The sequence below is a fragment of the Schistocerca serialis genome, chromosome 4 (assembly GCF_023864345.2).
Source record: "Schistocerca serialis cubense isolate TAMUIC-IGC-003099 chromosome 4, iqSchSeri2.2, whole genome shotgun sequence".
Taxonomy (NCBI): domain Eukaryota; kingdom Metazoa; phylum Arthropoda; class Insecta; order Orthoptera; family Acrididae; genus Schistocerca; species Schistocerca serialis.
This window is the reverse complement of record NC_064641.1, coordinates 460329642-460342902: the sequence shown is the minus strand read 5'-3', so window position 1 is coordinate 460342902 and position 13261 is coordinate 460329642.

Here is a 13261-nt window from a genome sequence, read left to right as displayed (position 1 = left end):
GCGACCGTAGCAGCAGCGCGGTGCCGGACTTAAGCGCCTAGAACCGCTCGGACACCCCGGCCGGCCAGTCCCCTTAGCTGGTACCCGCGTCCACCAACGAGCAATGAAATTGGACTATGGAGCTGAGGCTGCTGGCATCTTTGCTCATGCAGCACCACGTGGAGGTAGGGCTGCGTGGAGATCTTTTGTACTTTTTTTTTTTTTTTTATAAGATACAGCTATGATTAACTCTTGAGATTATAATAAGTAAAATTTTGAAATGGAAGATTATTAAATTTACATGTGTAAAGAATAGAAGAATGATTAGCATTGGAAATAGTTGTACCTTCATCGGCGCTGCTCAGGATGGTGGTCTCAGAATGTGGCCTAGAGATCGACGCCCACGGGATGTGCATCCAACTGTTAGTTTGTTGCACGAGAAATTCATTTCTAGGATGCCACGAGTGGACTCATCTCTAGCATAATTACTCTATTCTCTAAGTTTTATTCGCGTTTTTATACTGTATGTGAGTCAGTTAGCTAGATCACTTGTTTCCCAGTTTTCAACGTTAATGTAGTCTAACGTCGGGCTTAAAGTTGCCCCTGGTACAACAACGAACCCCGCTTAATCTACTTATTGACAGTCCGAACGGAATCGACATAACACAGTGTCATCCTCTAACGATAAGGGTCACTGGAATATGATGGGGCATGTGCTCAATACTCCTTTCTTCCGGCCGTTGTCAGCTTCCGTGACCGGAATGCTACTTCTGAGTCAAGTTGCTCCTCAATTGACCTCCCACGGGCTGAGTGCACCCAACAGCGCTCGACAAACCCGGACGGTCACCCATCCAAGTGGTAACCAAGATCGGCAGTGCTGAATTTCGGTAATCTGACGGGAAAAGGTGGGATCATTGTGGTGAAGCCATTGGCGTTCTACTTTATCTGTGTCCTACTGTTTCTGTATTTAATGCCATTTATTGTGTATGTTGAGTGTTAATTTTGTGTCATCATTATATGTGAGTTGTCTCATCACTATGTGCGAGTTAATAATTTAGAGTCCTTATCTTACATTTTTTCTGAGTTAGTTCAGTCTACTAGCTGTCCAAATACATGTTTTACGTGGCGCTGGTACAATAACCGGTCACGAACTATCCTGCTCAGTGGCTTAACGGGTTTCTGTTCTAAACTGTCTAGTACTGTTTCATCAATCAGTGTCGTGTATGCCTTATTTACAACTTATTCTTCGTTTGCCTGGTCGTTGGTATCAACGTCAAAGAAGTTATTGCGCTGGAGTCTTCGTCTGAACGAAACCATTCGTCTCGCTATCGTCTAACTCCATGTCGATATGGTCTCATTTGGTTATAGATAGTGCGTTTCAGTTTTGGAGATCTGGTTTGTGTGATTGTTTAATGCTTCCCATTTGTCTGCATCCCGGAGTGTTTCCTGTACTGTCTTTGTGGTAATTCCTGGTCTGTTTCTATGTAAGTGGCTGTACCGTTCACAGCACACAGCTAATTGTTCGGAAGACCCATATTCTCCACATTGGCAGTCACCACTGTCAGCAAGCGGTATTCCACCACAAATGCGCTGGATAAAGGCCAGTTTGAGAAAGAAAGTAACGAGATCTCTGGTGGCACAATAATCCCAGCTTGACTGTATTTCTGGATACTAGTGGTAATTCGGAAAATATGAAGTGACCAAGTATAATATCGTGGCCAAAACTACGATCTACCGTTGGAAAGACGCATAGATTCTGAGGCAGAAATCAAAAAAATGCGAGAAAAGCTGTGAGAGTAATATTGAAATATACTGAACTTTGGTGCAAGAGAAAACCTTGTACATATTCTTGGCAAAGCAGCAGTAAGTTAAATAGCTTAACTGTCCGCAATTCATACTAATTTTACAAATGCGAAAGTAACTCGATCTATTACGGTTTCGCGACTAAACCGCTAAACCTATTTCGACGAATTTTGGTATGGAGATAGTTTCAACCCTGAGGAAGAACACAGGCTACTTTAAAAATGTGTATTAAAGAGATTTATTGATTTGAAGAATATTAAGAAAAATGTTTTCCGTTCGAAAAAGCTATTTACTGTTTCTCTTTTGAGCTTTATCATATCTGTGAAAATATGTTATTGGTTGATATGTTCTACGTAATACGATTAGACGTAATCAATACAATTCTTATTCAATTTTCAACCTGGTTAATCCATACTTTCATAATAATACCGGTATTACCAATTGTTCAAATGGTTCAAATGGCTCTAAGCCCACAGGGACTTAACATCTGCGGTCAACAGTCCCCTAAACTTAGAACTACTTAAACCTAACTAACCTAAGGACATCACACACATCCACGTCCGGAGTCAGGATTCGGACCTGCGACCGTAGCAGCAGCGTGGTTCCTGACTGAAGCGCCTAGAACCGCTCGGCCACCGCAGCCGGCATTATTAACTGCAAAAGTAACCGATTCCGATGGCATTTGGGACACCGATATCTTGAACCCTGTGGAAAACCACAGGTTGCTTTAGAAAATCGTATTTTTTGAGAATTATCAACATTTTTAAATATGGTATACGTGAATGGCATGCAGACGACGCTGCCACGATGGTCGGCTACTCATAATGTCTACAGGTTACTACGTGATAGTGCAAATCCGATGTTATTGTGTGCGTGGTTTATGAGACTGAGTTTTTAAACCGCCTGGCATTGCTAGAGACTTCTGGTGGAGAAACAGCAATAAAATCGGACCGTAAGCCCGAGAACTATATTTAAATCTGCTGCTACAGCCTCACAAACGTAAGTCTGATTCGGCGCGTAGTTCTTAGAGAGCTCAAGCTGCGAAAGTTACTCGAATTCGACAAATGTCAGAGCAATCTCATGTCCACCGGAACTTCGATGCAGAACATCAGCCGGCCTTAAGAGCTACAGAGACGTTAGAAAAGTCACAAGCCCGACCCTTTTTAGACGTCGAGCGCCATACATCACTTACAGTTTCCAAAACGACTGAAGATTCACAATGATGGCTTCATTGAAAGGCTGTACAACAAACAGAGAGCCTTACTTTTATACAAATTAATCATCATGGGGGAATGGATCAAAACTGAGGGCACCATTGAGCCGTGCGTGGCTCACGTTCCCACCGTCATGTATTTTACACCCTGTTTTTAACGTACTTCCACCTCGCTACGTTACTTTAAATTACTGGTGTCACTGAGTTGCTGCTTTGCCTGACCGTGAGCGACGCTAGCAGCGCGTATCAATATATCCTCTCTCGTAGTATCTTTGCTTGCTATTACTTCTCGGTCGTTTTCTGTCGTAAGCGAGTTCGGGTCGCGAGTTCGTGCTGCCAGTCAGTTGGAACGTGTCTGGAGCACAGTTCGGACGTGCCAGTCGGGGAGTTGCAATGCGGCACTAGTGCAGTCGGGTTCGAGCTGTGAGGTCTGCGTCGACATGGCTTGCCCGACCATTGCCGCCACGTAATACTTCAGTCTGCTGTGTGTGTGTGTGTGTGTGTGTGTGTGTGTGTGTGTGTGTGTGTGTGTGTGTGTGTGTGCGTGTGTGCATAGACTCCCGATTTCTCTTCGTGCGTGCTTAGTTACTGTTGGGTATCGCAAGTGTTTCTCAGGTTGTGTGTGTGGTTGGCATTATTTCCACTGACGACTATTTTAGATCTTGTCAGCATTCTGAGGGCAGTTGGTCGGTTGGCGCGGACCAGGGAGGATATGTCCGTGCGGCGCAGTTGGCTGGGTCTGCTGGCGTTCCCTGCGCAGTGTCCGAGCGTGTGTGGAGCTTTTATATCGCTACGACGTTCATGGCTCACCGACCCAGGACGTCAAAGTTGAGTGGTATCTTAAGTACCCAAGCCAGGTCCGTTCATGTTGTGTCGTTGGTTTGGGTAGTTCGCTGTTAGGGAGCTTTTCCTGTGAGCAACACCGAGTGTTTGTAGTGGTGAAATCGAGCCACTGTGCGGTGGAATTAACTGTATTGGTTCACTATAATTCAAGTGCACCAGCGGAATTTTCTACCTTGTGGCCGTTAGTGTTCTGGTTATCTGCCCTGGCCACTGACGTAAATTCAGGAAGTTTTCTGTTTTGTTGGAGTTAACTGTATTGTCTTATTTCCTTACCAGCGGAGCCGGCCGGAGTGGCCGTGCGGTTCTGGGCGCTACAGTCTGGAACCGCGTGACCGCTACGGTCGCAGGTTCGAATCCTGCTTCGGGCATGGATGTGTGTGACGTCCTTAGGTTAGCTAGGTTTATGTAGTTCTAAGTTCTAGGGGACTTATGACCTCAGCAGTTGAGTCCCATAGTGCTCAGAGCCATTTGAACCATTTTTACCAGCGGAATTTTCTGCCTTGTGGCCGATAGTGTTCCGGTTACCTGCCCTGGCCACTAACGTAACTTCAGGCAGTGTCCTTTCCTCACCTGTTGTCGCTGTCCAACACTGTGTGTAGTTTTGACAGCTTAATAGATATTTCATTGTGGATAATCAAGTCCGTAACAGTTTGGTCTTTGAGTTTTCATGTACTGATTGGTGACTAGCAAGTCGTTTGGTCGGTCGTTCCGTGACTGTCTTTTGGTTGGGTTACCGAGGGATCAAGTGTAGTTGTGCCCACTGCGTCTGAGTGACGTTGTCTATACTGTCCTTTTCATGGGTGTTTAATGGTATGTTGGTAATCTATTATAGGCAATGCTTTAACGGAAATTTTTTTATTGTGTTTTATGTAAATCAAGGGCCTTCAACCTGTATAAGTAAGTTTGAATTCTGCCAAGTGGAAATTTTGCTGAAGGTTACTGGTGTTGTGCTGTCTTTTCATTTAGAGCGCTGTTAGCCGTTTAAAACTTAAAAGTTTAAAGTATATTGAATTTCTGGAAAATTAATTGTTGGCCTTCGGTTGCTTAAAACCTTATTCTTAAATTTAGTTATTGTCCTTGCGTTGCCTTTTCATTTAGTGTGCTTTCGGCCACTTAAAACTTCAGGTTTTAAGCTATTTATGAATTTTTGGAAAATCAGCTGTGGGCCTTCAGTCGCTTAAAACCTTATTCTTAAAATTTCCCCTTAAGCGCAAACATTGCGGTCTTCTGCCTTAAAAGATGACGGTAATATATTTTAAAATTCTGAAATTTAATTGTGGCCTTCAGTCATTGGTATTGCACCTTGTTTATGTTTGTTCTATCCACTTTTGCCCTGAGGTTTTCAGCCTAGCTGTGATATATACATAGATATTTTAATTATTTTATTTGCAGTTTTAACTTTGTGTCTTCAATCGCCTGAAATTTATCTTGTTGATTTTTAAGATTTCTTGTTTGGAGGCCTTCAGCCATGAAAGAATTGGATTTTGAAACCTTTAGTTGTAAAGGTTCGGCTATGTGCCGTTTTCGTTTAAATGTGTTACTGAATTACAGTAAAATACAATTTTGAAGTGAAACTGACCGCCACCTTTTTTGGCCCTTTCCTCAATCCTAATCACCTGCTGTGCCCTGCGTGTCATCCATAATGCATTAAAACTGAAAAGAGAAACGGTTCGTATGTTTTGCTCTGGTGGCAAAATCACTCATCTAGTACTAGATGAGCCAGAGAAATGCCTAAAAATCCTATATCTGCACGAATGTAATGAATCGAGGCATCTTTTAAATGTAATTAGAAAATATAATGCATGCTTTCAGATTCGAAATACAGTAAAATGATAGCCGGCCGCGGTGGTCTCGCGGTTCTAGGCGCTCAGTCCGGAACTACGCGACTGCTACGGTCGCAGGTTCGAATCCTGCCTAGGGCATGGATGTGTGTGATGTCCTTAGGTTAGTTAGGTTTAAGTAGTTCTAAGTTCTAGGGGACTGATGACCACAGATGTTAAGTCCCATAGTGCTCAGAGCCAGAGCCAGTTAAATGATAGAAACACATTCATTAAGTACCTACATATCGGCACTGCAAACATTTTTTATGCGTGCGTCTCTACACACACACACAGACACATCGTAAAATTACTAGCTTACTTACTCACCATAACAAAACTACTGATACGCGAGCGAAGCAGCGGATAAGTCTTGAAGCCAGCTGTGATGTATTACTTCTTAGAGGAAGTTGCGACTGCTCAATGACGATCCTCAACTGCTGCTGACTGGAGCTACTCGACAACTGGGCAAGAACTCAGCAACAACTCAACTAGTACTGACCACCGCTGCAGTGGGGCGGTCTCTTATCCACGTGATCTTTGGCGCTGGTGGCGTATTAGCTCAGGGGGCGTGGCACATGTGCGGCCAGCAGCTGCGCGGCGCCGGTCGCTGTGATACAACAGCAGAACCTTTTGTGCCAACCTCTGTAAGCGGAACGATTGCCCCTGTGTGGTGCCGAGCGCCTACGATACCACAAAATACATCTGGCCGCCTAACGAGGACTATGCAAGTATAGCTGTAAAAAGAGGGAGCCGCTTTGTGACCTTACAACAGCGATGATTTTCTTTTAAAAATTTGCTCCCCTAAGGAGATTCCTTTCCCTACGCCTAAGAGTCTCTCCTACAATTCAGTTATGACTGATCTGTAGATGACAGGGAAAAGACGTGATGAGAGCAAGCTTAGGACAAGAGGAAGGCACCAATAGACGGTTGAGGGACACACTTCATCTGGCTTCCCTCTCTCGGCCTGTCAGGCTCGGATGACGCTTTTGATAGCGAAGTTGTCGCCGGCTAGCCCTACGTGCACGCATACTGCGTCACCAGCAAGACAGAACTACGTGAAGGCGGTGTCCTCCGAGGAGACAATATGTCAGTTCCAGTGCTTGTTTACGGAAGTAAATCGTGAGCTGTAGGAAAATGTCAAGAAAGTCGCATACAAACGACAGAGATGAGATTTCTAATCTTAATCAAAGGATGCACAAGAGACACCAGGTCTTTAAATTCGGAGGAACTAAAGATACTGAATACCCTCAATAAAATGCAAGAAAATAGAAGAAACTTGAATGAACATCCTGAAATAATGAGTGGAGAAAGATTAGCTCTACAGACAAGATTTAATCCAGTTAGGAGAAGAAGTCAAAGAAGACTGAGAGGAAGGACTGGGTACCGTAACAGGCAAAACTAAAAAATGCCTAATCTAGAAGTAAAGTAGGTGAGGACTCATAAAGTAACGTTAATAACCAGTCAGAAACTACATTACAATGTCCTTTAGTGCACTTTCTCAAAACGCTTTAGAACAATTTAATATTTGCTATACCGGTGACTCTAATTTAACTGTTGGAGGATGTAAGAGTTGTAGCGTCTCATAAGAAAGTTAAAATACGAGGCTTTACGTTATGTAAATTATGACGTTGGCATAACTGTTCAACCTTATAGCAACTGTGGCACTGAAATTCGTTGACAGACACATGTACCGTGTACCTCTCAAATTTTCGCTCAAACGCTTTTCAAATGAGGCGTCCCCTGAAATGTCATTTCTTAGAGATTGTGCTAAACCTGCGTACTAAGCACTGATGTAAATGTGTTATCATTATTATTATATTAGGACCTCTGTATAGTGGACCATTATTGTTACTGAAGTCTGAGGTAGCTGTGCATTTTACAAGTATGGGTAAGGGCATGTTATATTTGTCGGGTGGCACGCACGGGAAGGAGGTTTCTGAGAGGGGGGACAGAGACTTGCACACTGTGAACCCCAGAACCGAATCCTGGATCCGCACCTAAAATTGAGCATGATTGGGAAACCAGAAAAAGTGTGATGAGCATTCACTGTTAATTATTGTACAGATTTAACAAAAGACAGGAAATTTGCTATGTTCGTGAGAAATAAGTAACTCCTGTTCAAACGGAATAACTGAAAGACAACCCGAGGCTCTGCATTAAGCTGATAATGTCTCAGTTGTGTTCATCGTTTAATTGTGAGCAGAGTGCTCTTTCTTGATGAAGTTCCATGTGTGGTGATACAGACACGCCATTTTGGTCCTATCGTAACAGGTCTGATCACCAAGATTAACCACTCCAAATAAATAGAGGAGTGAGATTGTAAGTCGTATCAGATTTTGAAAACGTATTTTTTACAAATACCTCAAAGATGGGAAACACATACAATGAGACTGTTCGAAAGAGTAGTCCTTTCAGTACATTTATCACCGTCGAAAACGAGAAATGTCAAACAGATAATCTTAAAGCGATATATCTGTTCTGCAACAACTCCCCATCTAGTGAAGTAGCACATTATTACAGGAGTGTACATTTTAATGCAAAACGACGATTACGGGCTAACATCCAAAAGATGTTTGGGCTCACATGCGGTACCTCTTCATCTAAATGTCTTGGCTCAAACTCGTCTTGGGGTTGAACCGAAAATGTCACATTACACGCCCTAAATTAGACACTTATGACCCTTTGATTACATTGACTGGCTCATGGAAAGTTTTCGAAATTGTATGAAACATACAAAGTTAATATAACATATAACAACAGTAATAATAATATTGGGAGCTAAATTAACGACCCCTAAATGATGTAAGCCACACAGTTGCGATTTGTTTAGAATAATGTTTATTTAGGAAGCAAGCTAATAGCGAAAGTGGTCGTATTTAGAATTACTATTACACTCGAGCGCATATCCATTTGACACAGTTCAATCATTCATAATCTCATCGCGAATTACAAGTCCAATACTCCACCTCGTTAACTACGCGAAAATTTGGAGTTCACAACAGGCGCGCGGCTGCTCACCGCTCAAAGACTAAGTCCCGCGATACCACACAACGCGAAATTTTCTATGTCGTTTCACCTTCTAGCTGCCTAAAGACCGACCGTCCGCTTTCGCGTCCCCATCAACACTGTCCCTCTGCCTGTCCCCGGCCGCGCTTCCCGCGCGCCGAACATTCTCGCTCAACTGACTAGGGCAGTTCCCTTTCCTGAAACCGTCCATTGCATTGGCTACAGCTTATTCTACATTATTTCACATTTTAACATACTTACATAATCAAAGATTGACCACTTTCACGTTCTAAATAAAGTAAGAACAATATCCATTACTTAATGAACGTTAAATTCTTTTACATAAAATCAATACAATTTCCTTCTTATTTTTGAATGCCACAGCCAGTAGCCTTGCTCCAATGTGCTTCCTGATAAATAAATAAAGAACAAAATTAACTGTTATGCACTAAATTTTACAAGAAATATTCTATTTCATAATGATTCAATAAGGTGTCACGCTGTCATCGTTCAGTGTGTTTTGTGTGGAGGAAATGAAGATCTGATGCTTAACTGAAAATACTGATAATTTACATTTACTATATCCCTTAAACAAATAAAGTTACAGAGTTGATATTTGCAACATTTGTCATTTTGATGATGTGATTCTATATGAAATGTCGATCGTTAAGAACGACCAAAGCGTTCAGATTTTAGCGTTCAGGTCTTTGTTACAAAACTTGTTAATTTCACTTTAACAGTCAATCCTACAGTATTGTAGATATGATCAATATTGCCGGCCGCTGTGGCCGAGCGCTTCTAGGCACTTCAGTCTGGAACCGCGCTGCTGCTACGGTCGCAGGTTCGAATCCTGCCTCGGGCATGGATGTGTGTGATGTCCTTTGGTTAGTTAAAGTGGTTCTAAGTCTAGGGGACTGATGACCTCCGATGTTATGTCCCATAGTGCTTAAAGCCAACTGAATTTAATTGATCAATATTCAGGTTTTATTGGGATCACCATGAAAATTTATGATGGATGGTAGATTAAAATTACTGTGGCTTCATTCCCTAAATTACTACACAATTAAATAGTTTTCATAAATGTTTGCCTTTATGGCCGATCTTACGTCCGCCATATGTAACACTGCTACATCTCCCTGGGCGCAAACGGCTTCTACAGGGCTTCCTCACGACGTAGATTGTCGCACACTACAGCACTTAGGCCTCATTCAGCACAATAGATGCCTGTGAATTCGCCCATCTCGTGGCGAATCTGTGCTCTTTGTGGCAGATGGTCCTGGACGACAGTGTTCGTTTCACAATTCCTGAAGGCTGACTCTTTCAGCCATATACTTAAATGAGAACGTAATGCTCATTAACTAACACGATGCGCGGGCCGGAGTGGCCGAGCGGTTCTAGGCGCTTCAGTCTGGAACCGCGCGTCCGCTACAGTCACAGGTTCGAATCCTGCCTCAGCATGGATGTGTGTGATGTCATTAGGTTAGCTAGGTTTAAGTAGTTCTAAGTTCTAGTGGACTGATGACCTCAGATGTTTGGTCCCATAGTGCTCAGAGCCATTTGAACCATTTTTAACACGATGCGAGTACTTTTCCTTGACATTTTTTTGTGTAGAGATGAAAGCGCATACTTTTAGTAAGAATAAACATTCAGGACACCAACATTATCGCCACTTTTATTTTTTTTATCTGAGTCGGAATTATAACAAAAATGATAAGTGTCGTTCTTGGCAGATTATGATTGACTCCAGTTGAGAGTGGCGGGTTGACTGGTAGCGGGCAGTGTGCTGCTAGTAAGTAATACCTGCTTGAATGAAAGTTTTATTAATGTTCGGTTCAGAGGTGTGGTCGCCACTGGAGGTCGTTGACCTCGGTATGGCGTAGTGAGCCACAGAGGTAAGTGAGTTCAAAAAATGGCTCTGACCACTATGGGACTTAACATCTGAGGTCATCAGTCCCCTAGAACTTAGAACTACTTAAACCTAACTAATCTAAGGACATCACACACATCCATGCCCGAGGCAGGATTCGAACCTGCGACCGTAGCGGTCACGCGGTTCCAGACTGTAACGCCTAGAACCGCTGGGCCACCCCGGCCAGCGGCCACCATTGACCAGACGTTTTCAATTGGTGAGAGATCTGGAGAATGTGCTGGCCGGGGCAGCAGTCGAACATTTTCTGTATCCAGAAAGGCCTCTACAGGACCTGCAACATGCGGTCGTGCATTATCCTGCTGAAATGTAGGGTTTCGCAGGGATCGAATGAAGGGTAGAGCCACGGGTTGTAACACATCTGAAATGTAACGTCCGGTGTTGAAAGTGCCGTCAGTGCGAACAAGAGGTGACCGAGACGTGTAACCAGTGGCACCCCATACCATCGCGCCGAGTGATACATCAGTATGGCGATGACGAATACATGTTTCCAATGTGCTTTCACCACGATGTCGCCAAACACGGATGCGACCATCATGATGCTGCAAACAGAACCTAGATTCATCCGAAAAAATGACGTTTTGCCATTCGTGCACCCAGGTTCGTCGTTGAGTACGCCATCGCAGGCGCTCCGGTCTGTGATGCAGCGTCAAGGGTAACCGCAGCTATGGTCTCCGAGCTGATAGTCAGTCCATGCTGCTACAAACGTTGTCGAACTGTTCGTACAGATGGTTGTTGTCTTGCAAACATCCCCATCTGTTGACTCAGGGATCGAGACGTGGCTGCACGATCAATTACAGCCATGCAGATAACATGCCTGTCATCTCCACTGCCATTGATACGAGGTCGTTGTGACCCAGCACGGCGTTCCGTATTACCCTCCTGAACCCACCGATTCCATATTCTGCTAACAGTCATTGGATCTCGACCAACGCGAGCAGCAATGTCACGAAACGATAAACCGCAATCGCGATAGGCCTCAGTCCAACCTTTATCAACATCGGAAACGTGATGGTACGTATTTCTTCTCCTTACACGAGGCATCACAACAACTTTTCACCAGGAAACGCCGGTCAACTGCTGTTTGTGTATGAGAAATGGTTTGGAAACTTCCCTCATGTCAGCACGTTGTAGGTGTCGCCACCGGCGCCAACCTTGTGTGAATGCTCTGAAAAGCTAAACATTTGCATATCTCAGCATGTTCTTCCTGTCGGTTAAATTTCGCGGCTGTAGCACGTCATCTTCATGGTGTAGCAGTTTTAATTGGCAGTAGTGTAAAAGAAGCCAGCACACTCGCTCGCCACCGTGAAGCACCAGTGACTTCTCTTGGCCTGATTTTCTTGTCTGGTCAGCTCTTCTAGCCACTCTGTTGTAGCTTAAAAGAGTCTCAAAACTTCCCTTTTCAGAAGTGGTGACAGGCCCGTTTTTCAGTGTCAGTATACTGAATAAGTGCTCTAGCGATCTGAATCTGTATTCTTCCTTCATAGGGCATGGTTAACACAATGACGACACCTCTCTCCCTACATCGTAGTTTGGCGAGATTGGCACCAAGCAGTTCAGTGCTCCAAACAAGGTCGTGGTACAACGACATTATCGGGCGAAAGGCCTCAGCTGCAACTATAGTCGCTCGCTACGGACGCAGCGCAGCGTAATCGCGACAAGTGCGGGACGCCGCTGGCTCGGCGCTTCTTTGTTTGGGCGGGCGTTTGCCATAATTGCGTTTGGCGAGCCCCTGCAGGCGTCGCGGCAGCTGCCTCGCCTCCAGAAATAAACGCGCCCGTGCCGACTGACTACTAACCGATGCTCACTCTGCACTCGCGGCCGCAGCTGCCGCCGCGTCGTACAAAGGCTGTTTGCCTGCCTGCCGTCCTCATAAGCACCAGACCTCCGCGCGGCGCTCGCCAATTTATTTTTTATTTTTCCTCCCAGTCGCGGTCGCTATTTGGTTATGGACAGTCCTTTTTTGTTCGACAGCCGTTCGTAGTGGAGCTAAGTAACTACTCATCTTCAGTGACAGTAAATGCCTTTGGAAGAACCGTAATTTACCCACGAAAATCAGAGGCTGGATTCGAAAGGAACCGTAGAAAGACTGATAATGTGAGTTATGGGAAGCAGATGCACTACGATGCCAAACGGCATTGGATATATGCGGACGAGAGAGAGTGGTCCACACTTTGCATCGTTAGCAGGCCAATGCTGTTTTCAAGGTGCCGAAAACAATCTGCTGCGAATAAGAAGAAACAGCAACAAACCTACTTTACATTCATGAAAAATTACGTAGAGATACGTGCAAAGTAGAAGGTAGCGCACGTTGTCCACCTAACAGATGTGGCACGTCATGGAGAGAAAAACAGACCTTGATGGGTCGTAATCTTGACTGCTGAGTCACCATCCACAGCCTATAATGGTCACTACGCTCTGCCTCCAACTTCGTATAAATACACTGCCGGAAAAAATCGCAACACCAAGAAGTTGTGCGACAAAAAAAAATGGTTCAAATGGCTCTGAGCACTATGGGACTCAACTGCTGAGGTCATTAGTCCCCTAGAACTTAGAAATAGTTAAACCTAACTAACCTAAGGACATCACAAACATCCATGCCAGAGGCAGGATTCGATCCTGCGACCGTAGCGTCTTGCGGTTCCAGACTGCAGCGCCTTTAACCGCACG